Source organism: Zingiber officinale, chromosome 11A, assembly GCF_018446385.1.
Source record: "Zingiber officinale cultivar Zhangliang chromosome 11A, Zo_v1.1, whole genome shotgun sequence".
In the NCBI taxonomy this organism is placed as follows: domain Eukaryota; kingdom Viridiplantae; phylum Streptophyta; class Magnoliopsida; order Zingiberales; family Zingiberaceae; genus Zingiber; species Zingiber officinale.
The window spans coordinates 64,837,878-64,856,009 of NC_056006.1; the positions used below are offsets into that span (position 1 = coordinate 64,837,878).

The 18,132-nt window shown below is 38.7% G+C and overlaps 1 long non-coding RNA gene across 2 annotated transcripts; it reads left to right on the forward strand.

Annotated features, from left to right (window-relative positions):
• Positions 1 to 6,478: 6,478 nt before the first annotated feature.
• Positions 6,479 to 8,585, forward strand: LOC122031919. Of its 2 annotated transcripts, XR_006125894.1 has the most exons (5): positions 6,479 to 6,718; positions 6,798 to 7,066; positions 7,637 to 7,796; positions 8,384 to 8,455; positions 8,530 to 8,585. It is a non-coding gene; the product is annotated as an uncharacterized LOC122031919 (long non-coding RNA). The 2 variants fall into 2 exon arrangements; XR_006125893.1 differs by lacking the exon at positions 7,637 to 7,796 and having other exon boundaries at positions 6,483 to 6,718.
• The last annotated feature ends 9,547 nt before the right edge of the window (positions 8,586 to 18,132 follow it).

The following is an 18,132-nucleotide window of genomic DNA, read 5'->3' on the forward strand; positions in this document are numbered from 1 at the left end:
AAGTCAATTTTAATTTAATGAATATCTATTCATTGAATTAAATTAATTAAATGAGTCTATGTCCAAATTAGACTCACTTAACACATGAACCAAATTGAGTCCAACTCAATTAGCCTACTTTGGATTACTCTTAATCCAATTTGGTTCATCATATGAACGTAATCATTTAGGTTCATCTAATGAACCTAATCTCCATCTAATTGCCCTTAGTGTGTGACCTATAGGTTCTTGTAATGTTGCACGACCCTAAAGGCCCCATTTCGACAAGGTATGGCGGTACAATGAGCACATTATTAGATTAGGACTAAGTAGTTAATATACTACCACACACATTACCCAAGTTACGAGACCATGAAGATGTTGTTGTTCCCCACCAGATCACTGACCTTGACTCGCCTTCACAGAACAATCGAACACCACTTGACTGTCAAACTTCATCTAATCCCATATTGACTGCGGGCATATTTGCATTCACTCCACGGCTGACCACCGAGCTCGAGCTCTCATATCGTATATTATGGGCAACTCAAACGATCACCAAATCAGTCTCACACCGCTACCGTCGAGCGATGCCAGAGGGATTTCAGACAGAACGAACTGCACATAATCTATTTCAGGACCTAACTCCTGAGAGTGGTATTAGTCTTAATATTGGCGACATTGTGAGGAAACGTCTAACGCAGATAGGTCGGGGGCCACATCTTCAGAAGCTAACCTGGCACAACGATGTGATCCATCTTTTGATCCACGACCAGTATAGGACACTTGGGATTCTGTCCGCCTCGAGATAAATGGGCTGTTAGCATAGCTATGATTGGCATGTATTGCCTCACTTACATTGATTAATATCTAGCGCCCACCATCGCACCAGTCAATGATATAGTGACTGACCGACATCGTGGATTCCGACTTATCATTATTATACTTATAATTTATACCATAATAATAACCAAAAAAACCAAATGCCTTTCAAATTAGAATGGCAGAATAGTAAGACACTATAAACGAATGATTACATAGCATCATGCCTTAATCACAACTGCGCACTGCGACTTGGTGCCCCTAATCTGATAACTAACACTGTTAGTTTCATTCGATGATTGTATGGACTCATGTATATCATATGTTATTCTTATATTAATAAAGTCATTTGTTTGGTTATTTATTATTTATATTAGTGCAAATATCGTAAGTGAAGCGCCCCGAGTGGTAGGGTTTACGAAGTATCGATTGGGATGGATATAGATCGAATACTAGGAACAGAACCTCTACTAACACTAAATTCCTGATCTAACGCATGCAGACGGGGATTCTGATGATAGAGTGTCGCTCCGCTCGATGACTGATCTCTGAGTCATGAAATATGAGATGATGGATGAAAGGTATTGACGAATGTCTGAACGAGAATGACGAAAGCATGGCCCATGTTGTTGATGTACTAGATATTAGTTAAGGACCCTGTCCCTCTTGAACCATGAATCCCGTCAATATCAATTTGGGCGGTCGCAATCCGTACTGAGTGGAACTGGCTGATGATTCGAGGCTGGTATGGAGATGTCAAGGGATGGTAATGTGGATATGGGGGCTCCCCGCATTGAGCGAGGGGCGTCAACGTGTGACCACACGTGAGACCACTACGGATATTAGTGGAGGATTACGGCCAAATGATCTGAATGGAGGCTCATTTGATCGAGTGGCAGTCTAGTTGATTGGATGATTAGGATGACACCTGTAATCTGATGCATTGATAAATGATGAGGACATTGTGATGTGATCTGGTCACGATAGTCGATGTCTGGACGACGTATTCTTATAACGTTGCCCGGTACGCTCTACTGCTCCTAAATGGTTTAGCGCGCCGCTGGCATATGATCACATGGATGGAGATTAGGTTCATATGATGAACCAAGAGGATTAGATTCATTTGATGAATCAAATTGGATTAAGAGTAATCCTAATTGGGTTAACTTGAGTTCGACTCAAGTTGATTCATGTATTTAATGAGTCTAATTTAGATTATGACTTATTAAATCAATTTAATTTAATGAATTAGATTCATTATATTAAGTTGGCTCGAATCAAATGGTTGGATTAGATCAACCATGGTAGAGATTGAGTCAAGTTTGACTTGACTAGAGAAGGAAGACCAAAGGTCAATTTTAACTTGACCTTTTGCCACCTCATTGGTGAGTTGGCATTAGGTGGACCAATGATGATATTCCACATCATCATGGATGCCACCTCATGGAAGTTACAAAGCCATTTTCTTATTAACTTCACATTAATTGCATTTAATGGGGAGTTACACTAGAGAAGAAAAGTGGCCGGCCACTTTGTGAATGGGAGTGAATTCATTTTCATTCAAGTGTGGTTTTTCTTCCTCCTTCTTCCTCTCAAGCTCTCCCTCTCCCTCTCCTCCTTCCTTGGCCGAACCACATAGGTGCTAGCACACCTTGGTTTTTGATCACCTCCATCTAGTGTGTCCGTGTGGATACTTCTAGAGGACCGACACTTGACGGTCTTGAGATCCGACATCATTTGGACGAGCGGGATTCGCGTGGGGCGCGCATCAAAGGTATAATCTTAACTTTAGTGTAGATCTAAAGTTTTACAAACTCGTACAACAAAAGGTTTTTCGAAAAGTTTTTGTTTATGAATCTTTGCACGGATCTACGGCTTTGGGTGACTCGGGGTTTCCGCGACGTAAAAAAGCGGTTTTCGCGGCCCGAAGAACCCAACATGACCTAGTGTGACCATCATGCTTCCTCTGTGCCAAAGCCTTGGTCAAGGGATCTGTGATGTTAGCCTCTGTAGGTACTCTGCAAATCTTCACATCTCCTCTATGGATGATCTCTCGAATGAGATGGAAGCGCCGTAGTATGTGTTTGATCCGCTGGTGTGAGCGAGGTTCCTTCGCCTGTGCTATAGCTCTATTGTTGTCATAATAGAGCTCAATGGGGTTAGCAATGCTAGGAACCACCCCAAGTTCAGTGATGAACTCATGGATCCAAGCGCTCCTTGCCCGTGTCGCTCGTTGTAGAATCCAGCTCATTATCCTGTTGCGAACTCTTCGGTGACAGACCACCATTAATGCAAAATACGAACCCCGATGCGATCTATAGTCATCCCGGTCGGTCTCGAAGCTCTAGCTCATCATCACCTCCATATATCAGAAATATTCTTTAGTCCTTCTTAAGTACTTAAGAATATTCTTGACCGCTATCCAAATGACTTTCACCGGATCTCGATCAGTCATGCTCAAAGCATAAGAGACATCAGTCAGTACATAATGGCGTACATGATCGATCCTATAGCTGACGGGATCTGATCCATGCGGTCTCTCTCTCTCAGAAGAGGGACCTTGAGTCTTCAAAGACTCACGCCATGTGACATCTGGAAATCCCTTCTTGGAGTTCTGCATGGCAAACCAAAGGAGTACCTTGTCAATGTATGTACCGACTTAGCAATCTCTTAGATCTATCTCTATAGATCTCTATCCCTAAAACCGGATGCCTCACCTTAAGTCCTTCATTGAGAAGCAACTCCCTAGCCGGTCTTCAGATCAAGAAGGGATGTCCTTCCAATGAGCGTGATGTTATCCACATACAATATGAGGAAGACAACTATGTCCCTACAACCTTCTTGTAGACACATGGTTCATCTTCTTGATGAAACCAAACTGTTTGATTGCATCATCGAATCGAAGATTCCACCTGAAAGCTTGCTTTAGTCCATAAATGGACCTGTGCAGCTCTGCTAGTATACTGTGGATCTACAAAACCCTCGGGTTGTGTCATATACACATACTGAGCAGGTTTCCATTCAGAAACGTGGTTTTGACATCCATCATATATCTCAGTCATGGTAGGTCGATAGCAAGAATGATCCGAATCGACTTAAACATCGCTACTGGAGAAAAGGTTTCATCATAGTCAATACCATGAATCACTTGAAACTTTAGCTACCAAGCGACCCTTATAGATAAGTCCATCCATGTCATTCTTTCTCTTAAAGACCCACTTACATCCAATGGGTTTTACCCTTCAGTGGATCAACCAAAGTCCATACTTGGTTGGTGTACATTGATTCCATTTCGTATCTCATGGCTTCTAGCCATTTCTGAATCGTCTCATTACAGCTTCGATGGGTGGTAGGCTCATCCTCTATGAGCATAACGTCATCATGGTCGACAAGAGAAATGAGTATCTCTCGAGTGACGCGTACCTATCGGACTTGCAAGAGGTATGTCTACTTGAGCGGTTGTTGTTCCTCAACTCCTTGTGGAACAACATCATCACAACACTTTGTGGTTCAGTTCAATTTCCATCGAGGCATTAGTGCTATTGTTCGTATCTTGAACTTCTTCAAGATCGAACGCGCCCCACAGTCTCTAGACATAAAGTCCCTTTCTAGAAAGACTCAGTCTTTGCCACAACTACCTTGTGCCGACCGAATGTAGAAGTAATATCCTTAGTTTCCTTAGGATATCCAATAAAGTACTTGTCGGATTTGGGTCCTAATTTGTCTGAGACTTGACGTCGAACGTAAGCCTCACAACCCCAAATCCTCATGAAAGACACCAGGCATCTCCCAGTCCATATCCTATATGGTGTCTTTATCATGGCCTTGGATGGAACTCGGTTGAGTATAAAAGTTGCCGTGTCTAAAGCATAGCCCCAAAGGTATGTCGGAAGATCTGTGTGACTCATCATAGATCGTACCATATCTAATAAGGTACGATTCCTCCTTTCGGATACACCATTCCACTGTGGTGTTCCAGGAGGAGTGAGTTGGGATAGAATCCCACACTCAGCTAGATAGTCACGGAACTCATGGATAAGGTATTCTCCATCTCGATCCGATCGAAGTATCTTAATACTCTTGCCAAGCTAGTTCTGTACTTCATTCTTGAATTCTTTGAACTTTTCAAAGGATTCAGACTTATGTGTCATCAAGTACACATAACCATATCTACTGAAGTCATCAGTAAATGTGATGAAGTACCTATAACCACCTCTAGCAGCGACATTGAAAGGGCCACAAATATCACTATGTATAAGTCCTAACAAATCAGTCGCTCTCTCACTGTGCCCACTAAAGGGAGTCTTGGTTATCTTGCCTCGTAGGCATGACTCGCATATCTCATATGATTCAAAATCAAATGAGTCCAGCAAACCATCCTTATGGAGCTGGGATAAGCGCTTGTCATTTATATGACCTAAGCGACAGTGCTAGAGGTAGGTTTGGTTCATGTCATTTGACTTGAGCCTCTTGGTATTTATGTTATAGATAGGGCTCTCAAGGTCTAGAATATAGAGTCTGTTTATCAGAGGTGCACTACAATAGAACATTTCTTTTAAATAGACGGAACAACATTTGTTCTTTATAGTAAACGAGAAACCTTTCTTGTCTAAACAAGAAACTGATATAATGTCACTACAAGAAAAACGTCATTCGACAACACTCAAACGACAATGGTTTTATACCAAACCGTTGTCTTTTTGCCTTTTAACAACGGTTTTAACAAAAACTGTTGTCTTTTAGTAATTTTTTTGGCCTATGACAACGGTTTTTAAAAACCGTTGTCTATTTATGTTTTTTGGGGATACGACAACGGTTTTTAAAGGGTACGACAACAGTTTTTTAAAACTGTTGTCTATGTGCACTTTTTTGGGATTACGACAACGGTTTTTAAAAACCGTTGTCTATTAAGTGTTGTTGAATGCGATTGTTTTTTCTTTCGCCACTTTTTCTCCTTCGTCATTTTAAGTCACTACAACAAAAATAGTTTTTCGCAGCTTGCTATTAATAGCGCACATTAAAAGCACGCCGTTAATAGTATTATTAACGACGTGCATATTGATGTGCGCTGTTAATAGTATAAACTTAAAGAAGGAAAAAAATTACGTCTAGATATTAATGGCGCACATTAAAAGTATGCTGTTAATACTATAAATATTTAATAACAATAACGACATGTAAAAATAGGCATGCTGCGAATACTTTTTAAAATTATTAACGACATGCAGTATGCTGTGATTAGTTTAAAAAAATAATAAAAAATTATTATTTACGACCATGATTAAAAGGAATGTGTTTTGACCAAGCATGTTTTGACCAACTTCAATTTTTTTTAAAAATTATAGTTTAAAAAAGAGTTATCTTTAAAAAAATTAAATCAAACAAAAATATGTAAATAATAAAAAAAAAAGATTTATTGCCCTGTCCTGCAACGCGCCGAAGCCGTTGTTCATCTCCTCTTAAGTTTGTGTATATCATAATTCTCCCATATTTCTACCTCTTTTTCCACTACTAGAAATATACCCTATTACTACACTTTCTTAATGACATTTGATTTAAAATATCATTATAAATAATTTTTAACGATATTTATATAAAAAGATTATTTTAAAAATTAAAAGATCATATTACACTATTTATTGAGACAAACTTTATCAATGTCATCGTATTATACCACCCTAGTAACATAATTACCTTCAATCCTTTTTTTTTTTTTCTATCTACTGTGTTGTTTCTTTCTTCTCCTCAATCCCTAACCCGTACTTGCCACCACCGTTCCTCTCACCCCACGCTCACGCATCCCTATCGCCGGCGTTGCCAGGCATCGTTCCTCTCACCAACGATCACGCATCCATGTCACCGTCCCTTGCAGGTTGCAGCCTGCTATTTCGCCATTGTAGAGAAGGTCTCGATAGAGGTCACTAGCTTGACGATGTTAGGGAATACCTTATCTCCAAGTGAATCTCGCCTCCTCAAATTTCCTTTCCTCTTTGCAGCTCTTCCCTCTCCGTAGCAAGCAAGAGGAGCACAACAAGCTCGTCTTCCCTCTCCACAGTAAGCAAGGAGGAGCTCAAGGTAATCGTAAATTTTTTATTTCACATTAAAATTGAATCCCAGAGAGCGTCGACTGCGCGAACCGGCTACCTGCCGACTGCTTGGTGGAGGGTGATGATTTGTTTGATGAGGACTTGAACGGATTTATTTCTGAGCTTACGAATGCGATTCCCAAAGTCAATAAGGCCATGAGCTTTGTTGAAATTATCAAGTGAGTTTCTCTTTGTCTAAAATCTCTTGCTTTTGGACTATGATAAGGTATAATTGAAGTCGTGAAATTTAAAACCTTTTTTCTCTTGTCTGATGGCTTACTTGAAGCCTTTATGCGCTTGGATTGATAGATCCTGCTTTAATTCTTTGTCAATTCTGAGCAAGGTTTTACTCTCATTATGAGCATGGAGGTTTATAACATTTCGGTGTGACTCACAGTTAAGAATACATATAACTTATGAGAAGGACAGATTCCATTTTGTAACGAAACTCATTCTTCATATTTGATAAATTTTTAGGTGCTCTTCAGAAGTCCATATGATTAGGTTAACATTTCTAAGTTTGTTTTATATGTTTGATAAGTTATGTACCAATTCATTTATGATACAAACCTTTGAGGTTTGTTTTTATAATGTTTAATGCTTGTGTTCTATGGGGAATCTTGTTATATGATGTGAATTCTTATGCTTATCATCTTTGAAGAAGTTTTTATTTTCTCGAATGATGTATATGAGCCAAAACATAAGAGGACGAACTGCTAAAAAACATCTTTCTTTCTTTTTATTTGCAGATTAGTCAGTTATACTGTTGGATACTGCTCCAACTGGTCATAATTTAAGACTATTGCAATTCCCATCATCTTTAGAGAAGGGGCTTGAGAAAGTTGTCTAAAAAAAATAGATTTGGCAGTATGTTGACTCAAGTACTTGCATTATCCTTAGGCAATTCATGTGAGTTGCTAGTATAATCCTTTCCTCATTGTTTATTTAGAGTTAATGATGTTTTAGTCTTGTGAGTTTTAGTTTGGTTGTGTGTTTAACAATCTTACTCTGTGTTGTTTGCTCAGTGTGTACTTGTGAATTCTTTCAGTAAATAGCATTGTTTTTCAACTTAGTTTTGAATGTATGCATTGTTATTAAGTGACTACTTCTTCCCCAAGTAGTATGTCTTAGGTGTCAGTTTATAAGTCTTCATCGACGCATTTTCTTTAAGCTCCTTACAACTGTTGTATTCTCACTATTGAGAAATTATATTGAAACCTCTCAAGCTCTTTGGGGTTTCCCTCCTTTCTGTTTGTTTGCCTGGGAAACTTTCTTAGAAGTCCTGATGGAAGATTATATTATCGATAGATGTCTTTCTTACTGATGCATATAATGACTTTACTTTATAGCCAAAAAGAACTAACATTGGGATATCTACAATCTGAATTTGTTAATAATACAGATCCACTAGATCTATGATATTGATCTGCGATAACATCTGGCTGCTTGTGTAGCTTCTCAGCTTTTCTCATATACTTTTTCTTTTATGCATGCAGGCAACAATGCTATTCAAAAAAATTTCCTTAAAGTTGGATGCGCTGTCTCACTTCCATTTTGCTCCAAAGCCGGTTAGCAATAAAGCTTATCAAGTGTTTAATTCTTTTAGTATTTATTTCTTTATTGACCATAAGTTATGATGTAGGTTATTGAGGACATGTCTATACAAGTCAATGTACCTGCTCTAACAATGGAAGAGGTAAAAATATCTTTTGGAGTTGTCTTTTAGTTTATGGTAAAAACAGTTTCGAGTCACTGAAATACAATGGTTTTGCAGGTTGCTCCATTGGCCGTCTCAGATGCGGCTATGCTTGCCCCTGAGGTGATTTTTCATGGAAAAGGAAACATCAAAGAAGAGGCAGAGTTAACAAAAGAAGAGAGGAAAAGGAGACGAGCCAACCAGAAAAGAAGATTTAGAAGATTGAAAGGTATCCTTTATTCGCTTATATTTATGGTTCTGCTTATTTTCATGCTTGTCTACAATCTGTGCATAATGGTCAAAAAAATTAGTGGCAAACTTGTGACAGACATGATCCACCACTTAGAATTACATAGTTCTTGTGCACAGGATTGCATAATTTCATTCTGCTCTTTTTAGGTGTCCTCAAGAGTATTGGGAAGAATGCCGACAAGCTAAAAAAATGAAGAGACTTTAACAAATTAAGGAGCACTAGGAGCTGCAATCCCTCCTCTTCACCGACATCTAAGTAGAAAATCTTGTGTTATATTGTTCTACCTTTGTTTTAATAGTGTTATCATTTTGTTGGTTGCTTATGAAATTTTGTTGGTTGCTTATGAAATTTCTTCAGAATGTTATAGATATTATTTTTGAATGTTAGAAAATTGTATATTAAATTTTATTTTGAAATTTAGTATTTTGAATGATTTATAATATTGGAAAATTGTGTATTGATTTTTTATTTTTTTCTAAAAAAGACAACGGTTTTCACCGTTGTCGTAGATAGTTTAAAACTGTTGTTGAAGACTCTGTTATTAAAGGTAGAAGCTCAAAGCCAACGGTGAAAAACTGTTGTCTTTGAAGGAAAAGACAACAGATTTTTCATCGTTGTAAAATGTTGTCTTTGCCTTCAAAGACAACGGTTAAAACTTGTTGTCTTTGGGCACCCTTTAACAACACGTTACTATGATAAAGCTCACTGACACGGTGAAAAACCGTTGCTTTTTCTTGTAGTGTGTTCTTAGTTAATGCGAGGACGAACAATCGATTAACTCTAGTGTCCTGAGATGAAAGTAAGTCCCTAGCAAGCTGACCGGTGCTCCATTGCCTACTCGTAGGTCCACCTCCTTTGTCGATGCCGCTCTCGCTATTTCTCATCAATCCGTATCCAAATGTGAGAATCACATCCGATATCTAATACCCATGATGTAGAAATAGATAGATTGACCTTCATAATACTATACTTCTTCTTAAGATCCTCCAAGTATACCTTGTAGTTCCTCTTCCAGATGCAGTCGTAGTAGTGGGAAGCTGTAGCATCCTCGTTACCCTCCTTTGTAAGGTCAATTTTCCCTATTCTGAGTTTCAAACGTCCATAAAAATGTTTGAAAATACTGTTAAAATATTCTAGAGATTTTTATAAATTTTTAGAGTATTTTTGCGTAATTTTTGGAGGTCGTTTAGTATTTTTACAAAACCAAAGAAGTTTGAGCAAAAAACGTTGGAGGAGAGGTTCAAACCCGCGACCTCGGGTCGGACTGAACCAAGCCAAACCGGCTTGACCAGCTGGGATAAGAGATTTATGTTAATCTCATATAGAGTTAAATAAGGTTATAGTATAGTTGGGTTATATCCGAATACTTATAAAAGGAAATAAGTTTTGGGATTTTAAGAAAACCTAACTTTTTCTCCCGAAAACCTAATCTCCTTCGCTCTTCTCCCTCGCGACGGCGCAAAGCTGCGGCGGAAACCTAGAGCGAGCTAGGGTTGGAGATTCTGGCGCCGGCGAGACTTGATTCCAGCCGTCCCTCATCCACGGTGGCTGTTCCCGACGGAGAGAAGCCCGAGAGCTCCGAGAACACGCCGGAAAAGCTGCTACCCGAGCCCTAGAAGCCCTCCTTCCCTTCTTCTCGGTTGTAAGTGCAAGGACAAGCAAAAGTGAGTTGCTACTCACCTGCAGTAGGATAGTTCCGGATTTCGTTTTCTTCTTGTTTTTCCAAATTTTGCTGTGACGATTCTTGGTTTTTGCTTGCTGCTGTGAACCCCTAAGAAAGAAGAGAAGGATTAGTTCAGTTTAAGCATGAAGAACAGTAGCAAGATTTAAGGTTCTAAATTCCAGCAAGTTTAAAATTTGATTTCGAAGCATGTTTTGGAGGAAGTTTATAATTAGGTTGCTGCCATGAAACCTAATGAAGAATTGTTAGATTGATCCTTACCTTGGATGAACTATAGTTCAGTTCAAGCACGTGGAATTGTTAGATTCGGAAGTTAACAGATTTTTTTTAGCTTTGATTAGCCATGTGTAGCATGTTGGGCTTCCTTTGCTTCCTTGCTGTGGCACCACAGATAGTTGCAACAAGTTTTAATTCCCGTTGCTTTGTGAAAGTATGAGTTTTCAACAAGTTTACATAGATTTTAAGCTTTAGCATATTTAGTTTTGGTTGGCTATGGATTGGTTCTATTTTCTTATGTAAGAATAGCAAGATATTGATTTGGCTTGAGGTGTACATGTTTGCTTGTGAAGGCTTTGAATTCATTAGTAGCACAAATTTAGGTTTCCTTTATTACCTCAATGGGCACAAGAAATATGCTACGGGAATAAGTAAAGAGTGGATAGCTTATATTTGTAAAAGTTGTAAATCCTGGCATAACATAGTATACAGATTTTTAGTACAGGATTAAGCTTGATTTCATTGCAGATAAAAGTGCAGAATAGGTTGAAATCATTATCAGATTTTATTGAGATTACAAGTGCAGAATTTTTATAAGTAAAGTATACAGATTTGAGGTTTAGCTATGCTACTTTCATTTAAGTATACAGATTTGAGTTTCTTTATTCTAGCATGAGGTTTAGCTATGCTTCCTTGCTACCATTCAGATAAGCATACAGATTTTGAATTATATAGCATTGCAGTTTTGATGGTTTAACATTGGAAGATCCAATTAGATCTCTAGTAGGTTAATTAGACTTACAGATTTTAACTAAGCCTATAGTGCAGATTTCAATTAAGCTTATGCAGATTTTTAATTAAGCCTATAGTGCAGAATTTATTAAGTTTATAAGAGCAGAATTTTATTAAGCTTATAAGTGCAGAAGTTAGTTAGTGTAGTGAGCAGATTTGATTAAGCTTGTATGCAGATTTTTATTAAGCTAGTACGCAGATTTCTGTTAAGCTATTATATAGATTTTTATTAAGCTAGTATACAGATTTCTGTTAAGCATTAGTGCAAATTTTTGATAAGTATTATATGTGAAGATTTCTTTTATGCACGATTATGTGTTACATAGTTAGTTTCATTCATAAATGCATATGAAAGATACCCTAATAGTATTTTTGGGTTTAAGAAAAGTATAAGAAAGATAAAGAAAAGTATAAGAAAGATAAAGAAAAGTATAAGAAAGATAAAGAAAAGAAAGAAAAGGCCAAGGCCTTAAGTAGATCCCAAAGTCAAGACTTTAGGGATTTTTGGCACACAAGGTGCTTATTAAAATGCCAAGGCATTTAAAGAAGAAGTAATTAAGATATAACAAGTATTTTACTTTTAAATAGCATGTACCGGACACAAGGTCCAAGGGATGGGCTCCAAGTTGCCCCTAGGCACAAGGCCTAGAAGTATCTTAGTAGTTTCGGGATTAGCTACCTCGATTCTTATTAAGAATGCGCGCAAAGTGGTACAATGTCGGGCCCAAAAGAAGTTGATTATTATTTTCAAGTATTAAAAGTATAAGTTTATGAACAAGTAAAAATAAGTTTTACATAAGAATAAAAGTACTAAAGAATGAGTTTTAAGCAAGTGAAATAAAAGAATCAGCTTAGAACAAGTAAGACAAGTTTCACTTTGTTTTAAAGATCAGTAAGTTTAACTTCCTTTTATGCTAGCAGCTTTTACATGTTTAGTTTTCTTATATGTTAATGATTTGCTAGTTGATGAGCATGTTTAGCTATACATGTTAGCTTTTCAGTTAGTTGATTCCTTTGCTATTTATGAGCATGAGTATCTTTACATGTTAGCATTCAGTTTTAGCATGTTTTATTTATATACATGCATATCGTGATTTTGTGAGTTAGATAGCGCTCACTAAGCATTTTGCTTATAGATACTACTTTCCTCCTACTGCAGATAAAGGAAAAGGAAAGCTAAAGTATAAGAAGGAAGGCGACGGGGAGATGCTGTGACGGTGTGTGATGCCAGGACTATGGAGAGATCATGAGTTTGCTAAGGAAACTGTCAAGACTCCTTTTGAGTTTTCTTTCAGTTATTAAGTTGATAGAGATTGTATTAGTTGTTTCCTTTGTCTATGTTGATTAATTGAGTCTATTCCGCATTGTTAGTTGAGTTATTTCCTATTGTTGGAGCTATATAGTTTTCTATTGCTAGAATAGTTTCTTTTTAGTGTCGTGTTATTATTTCTGCGTGGTTGTGAAAAATATGATCCAGCCACTTGTGGCTGTGTATATAGTGTTTGTATCCCAGTTTGGGGTCACCGGTACAGGGGAGACTCTGCCGAAATTTTTCGGTAGGGATTTCTCGAAGTTAAGTAGCGTACCGGTTAAGTAGAGTTAGTAGTCAAGTAACGGTCACCTTTAGAGAGTAGTAGTAGTGTAGAAAGGTGGGTCGTTACAGTTGGTATCAGAGCAGGTTCCATTCTCCAGCATCACACACACATCAGCATCATCCTTGCCGTCTCCAAGTAAGAAAGTATTTAAAATTTTTTCTTTATTCTGCTTTCCTTTATTATTATTTGCAGTATAGAGTGATTGCTTATAAGTGCTTAAGTAAGATAGAAATTACTGTTTCTCCTTTCTTGATTCATACATATGTTTGTTTAGAAAGGATAGAGAAGTTAGAAAGGATAGAGAAGATACCAAGTCTTTTTCTCTGTTAGATGTCAAGAATAAGACATTCCGGTACCGTTCGTACTGAGAACCAAGATCAGGAGAACAAAGAGCTTAGATCAACCGAGCCCAATCTATCTGAAGTTGTTGCCCAACTCCAGAGACAAGTAGTAGAGCAGCAACAAGTGATTGTCAATCTAATGGCTAATCAGAAGCCAGCTCATCCCACTCCCCCAACCATTAACGTGGAGACCCCAGTGGTGATTGAAGTCCCATCAGTTGCCACGAAGTCACCACTGACACCTAAGACAAGAAGCATACCTCGTCCGGTGGCTAAAGGCAAACTAGAAAGCTTCTACGATGAGCCCTCGGATGCCTGGCTTGATTAGACACAACCGGCACAATGGAGCTTCTTGGTGGCGGGTTGAGAAGGTTAAAGTGTGCCTCTTACCGCCGAGATGTTCGTATGTGGTGGAGGCGAGTTAAGAGTAAGAGTAGTCGACGGATGGGTGGGTTGACTTGCAGTTTCTGAAGAATTCTTCGGATCACCGATAAGGCGATGAGGAAGTTTAGACAAGGTGACCTACCAGTAGAAGAAGCGGTCGAAAGATTCAACAGACTAGCTCACCTTTGCCTAGAGTTAGTAAGTACAGTGAAAGAATGAGTCGACTGATGCTCCTAATGCCGAGACCGAAATAACACCTAATGTGATGTAGTGAAACTCACCAACCATAGATTGGTGAAGAACTAGTCGGGGCATTAGTGAGCACTATCCGACGGAGCAAGACACATGAACACAACACCACAAGCGGTCGAGATAGAAGACAAGGCGGTGGGGAGTCGAAACCCGGTTAAGTAATTAGAACTAGAAAGACAATGATAACAAGAAAGACCCAGTAGGAAGATGTTGGGTTGCATGGGTACCCGAGGTGTTCCCAAGAGCTACCTGGACTACTTCCAACGAGATAAGTGGAGTTTGAAATTGAATTAGTTCCCGACATCAGCCCAAAATTTTTCTAGCAGAGCTAAGAGAGTTACAAGAACAATTTCAGAGCTACTTGACAAGGGTTTCATCGCTTTAGTCACTCACCTTGGGAGCTCAGTGTTGTTTGTCGAAGAAAGACGGATCTATGCTAATGTTCATAGATTTTAGAGTGCTGAGCAAAGTGATTAAGGACTAGTACCCTCTTTTCCGAATAGATGATCTATTTGATCGACTAAAGAAGGGCAACAATATTCCCTAAAATATACACGTGTTTTGGGAACCATCAGGTTGAAAGCGAAAGAAGTAATACACCGTTAAAGCTAGAAGTGGTAGATGCACTAAGCGAAAGTCGAGCATCCACGATGTCTCTCGATCATTAAGCCCGCTCTAGAAAGAGTTATCGGAGACCTTGGTCGAAATTATTTTGGGCAACTCTCTGCGTTGACCTTAAGTCAACCCTACTTGAGGATATCTGAGAAAGCAAAGTGAAGATCCGGATATCCAAAAGATCAAGCAAGGGATACAAGAAGAAGAAAATTCAGAATTTTGAGTATCAGACGGTGGAATTCTTTATCGAAGTCGCCTTTGTGTTCCCAATGATGAAGATGAGAAAAAATTTTAGAAGAAGCTCACAGCACACCGTACTCTATGCATCCTGGTTCTACTAAGATGTATCAAGGCGTGAAACAGAGATTCTGGTGGTCCGGACTCAAAAGAGATGTAGCTAATTATGTCATTACCTGCCTGACATGTCGGAGGGTCAAGGAACACTGAGACGGGAGGAGTCCTCTGACAACCCTCAATACTAGAGTGGAAGTAGGAAGACATATCCATGGACTTTATATGAGCCTTCAAAACTATAAATGGATATGGCCTTGATATGGGTAGTAGTGGAAGATTGACCAAGTTCCATTCATTTCTAGCCATCGAGTGTCCACTCTATAAACGGTTAGCCGATTATATGTTAAAGTGATCGGACTTCAGGAGTTCCCAAATCTATTGTGTATGATAGAGATGGGCTTTACCTCTCACTCAGGGTGTGTTGTACTGCACTAGACACACTCGAGTTCAGACATCCTTCCATCCCCTCGGACCGATGGACGGAGACGGAGGCGAGTAAACGATCCTGAAGATATGCTCGGAGCTTGTGCACTAGATTTGAGGAAGTTGGTGCAGTATAACTGTCGGGTTGCCACTGACAATAGCTATCGGCCACCATCAAGATGGCACCATATGAGGCGTTGTATGGCGAAAATGCAGATCACCCATATCTAGCAAGAAGCGGAGAGAGAAAGGAAATGGAAGTAGAAGTGGGCATTCAGATGATAGAAGAAACCACTCAGCTATTGGAAAATCGGACGGAGGATTGAGGGCGGTACAGATGTAAAAGCTATCTTTGACAAAGCACTGGAATTTCAAGTAGGAGATTCGGTTTTTCTCAAAGTTGCTCCTATGAAGGGAGTGATGAGATTTGGCAAGAAGGGCAAATTAAGTCCACGCTATGTAGGACCTTACGATTACGGACGAGATTGGGAAAGTAGCTTCTGTGGAATTACCACAAGACATGTCGTGATACCAATGTATTTCATGTCTCCATGTTAAGAAAGTGCCTCCGTGCCCTAGCCAGTGATTAAGCCTCGATCGGTGGATCCAAGAGGATCTTAGTTTTGAGCGAGACTACATGATAGTGGGACGAGCAATTAAGAGATTGAGAAAAAGAAGTACCACTAGTAAAGGTCGTGCAGGCGGAACCCACGAGGAAATCACTTGGGAGGCGGGGGAGGGGACTGAGAGGCAGTATCGAGCTATTCTAAGTTCGAGGGGAACTTTTATAAGGTATGGGGATTATAACGCCTAATTTTCCTCTATTCTAAACGTCCATAAAAATGTTTGAAAATACTGTTAAAATATTCTAGAGATTTTTAGAAATTTTTAGAGTATTTTTGCGTAATTTTTGGAGATCGTTTAGTATTTTTACAAAACCAAAGAAGTTTAAAAAAAAAAACGTTGGAGGAGAGGTTCAAACCCGCGACCTCGGGTCGGACTGAACCAAGCTAAACCGGCTTGACCAGCTGGGATAAGAGATTTATGTTAATCTCATATAGAGTTAAATAAGGTTATAGTATAGTTGGGTTATATCCGAATACTTATAAAAGGAAATAAGTTTTGGGATTTTAAGAAAACCTAACTTTTTCTCCCGAAAACCTAATCTCCTTCGCTCTTCTCCCTTGCGATGGCGCAAAGCTGCGGCGAAAACCTAGAGCGAGCTAGGGTTGGAGATTCCGGCGCCGGCGAGACTTGATTCCAGCCGTCCCTCATCCACGGTGGCTGTTCCCGACGGAGAGAAGCCCGAGAGCTCCGAGAACACGCCGGAAAAGCTGCTACCCGAGCCCTAGAAGCCCTCCTTCCCTTCTTCTCGGTTGTAAGTGCAAGGACAAGCAAAAGTGAGTTGCTTCTCACCTGCAGTAGGAGTAGTTCCGAGCTTCGATTTGTTTTCTTTGCTTTCGGATTTGTTTGAAGTTTCCTTGTGTTTGCTGCTGTGAACCCTAGAAAGAAGAGAAGGATTAGTTCAGTTTAAGCATGAAGAACAGTAGCAAGATTTAAGGTTCTAAATTCCAGCAAGTTTAAAATTTGATTTCGAAGCATGTTTTGGAGGAAGTTTATAATTAGGTTGCTGCCATGAAACCTAATGAAGAATTGTTAGATTGATCCTTACCTTGGATGAACTATAGTTCAGTTCAAGCACGTGGAATTGTTAGATTCGGAAGTTAACAGATTTTTTTTTAGCTTTGATTAGCCATGTGTAGCACGTTGGGCTTCCTTTGCTTCCTTGCTGTGGCACCACAGATAGTTGCAACAAGTTTTAATTTCCGTTGCTTTGTGAAAGTATGAGTTTTCAACAAGTTTACATAGATTTTAAGCTTTAGCATGTTTAGTTTTGGTTGGCTATGGATTGGTTCTATTTTCTTATGTAAGAATAGCAAGATATTGATTTGGCTTGAGGTGTACATGTTTGCTTGTGAAGGCTTTGAATTCATTAGTACACAAATTTAGGTTTCCCTTATTACCTCAATGGGCACAGGAAATATGCTACGGGAATAAGTAAAGAGTGGATAGCTTATATTTGTAAAAGTTGTAAATCCTGGCAGAACATAGTATACAGATTTTTAGTACAGGATTAAGCTTGATTTCATTGCAGATAAAAGTGCAGAATAGGTTGAAAACATTATCAGATTTTATTGAGATTACAAGTGCAGAATTTTTATAAGTAAAGTATACAGATTTGAGGTTTAGCTATGCTACTTTCATTTAAGTATACAGATTTGAGTTTCTTTATTCTAGCATGAAGTTTAGCTATGCTTCCTTGTTACCATTCAGATAAGCATACAGATTTTGAATTATATAGCATTGCAGTTTTGATGGTTTAACATTGGAAGATCCAATTAGATCTCTAGTAGCTTAATTGGACTTACAGATTTTAACTAAGCCTATAGTGCAGATTTCAATTAAGCTTATGCAGATTTTTAATTAAGCCTATAGTGCAGAATTTATTAAGTTTATAAGAGCAGAATTTTATTAAGCTTATAAGTGCAGAAGTTAGTTAGTGTAGTGAGCAGATTTGATTAAGCTTGTATGCAGATTTTTATTAAGCTAGTATGCAGATTTCTGTTAAGCTATTATATAGATTTTTATTAAGCTAGTATGCAGATTTCTGTTAAGCATTAGTGCAAATTTTTGATAAGTATT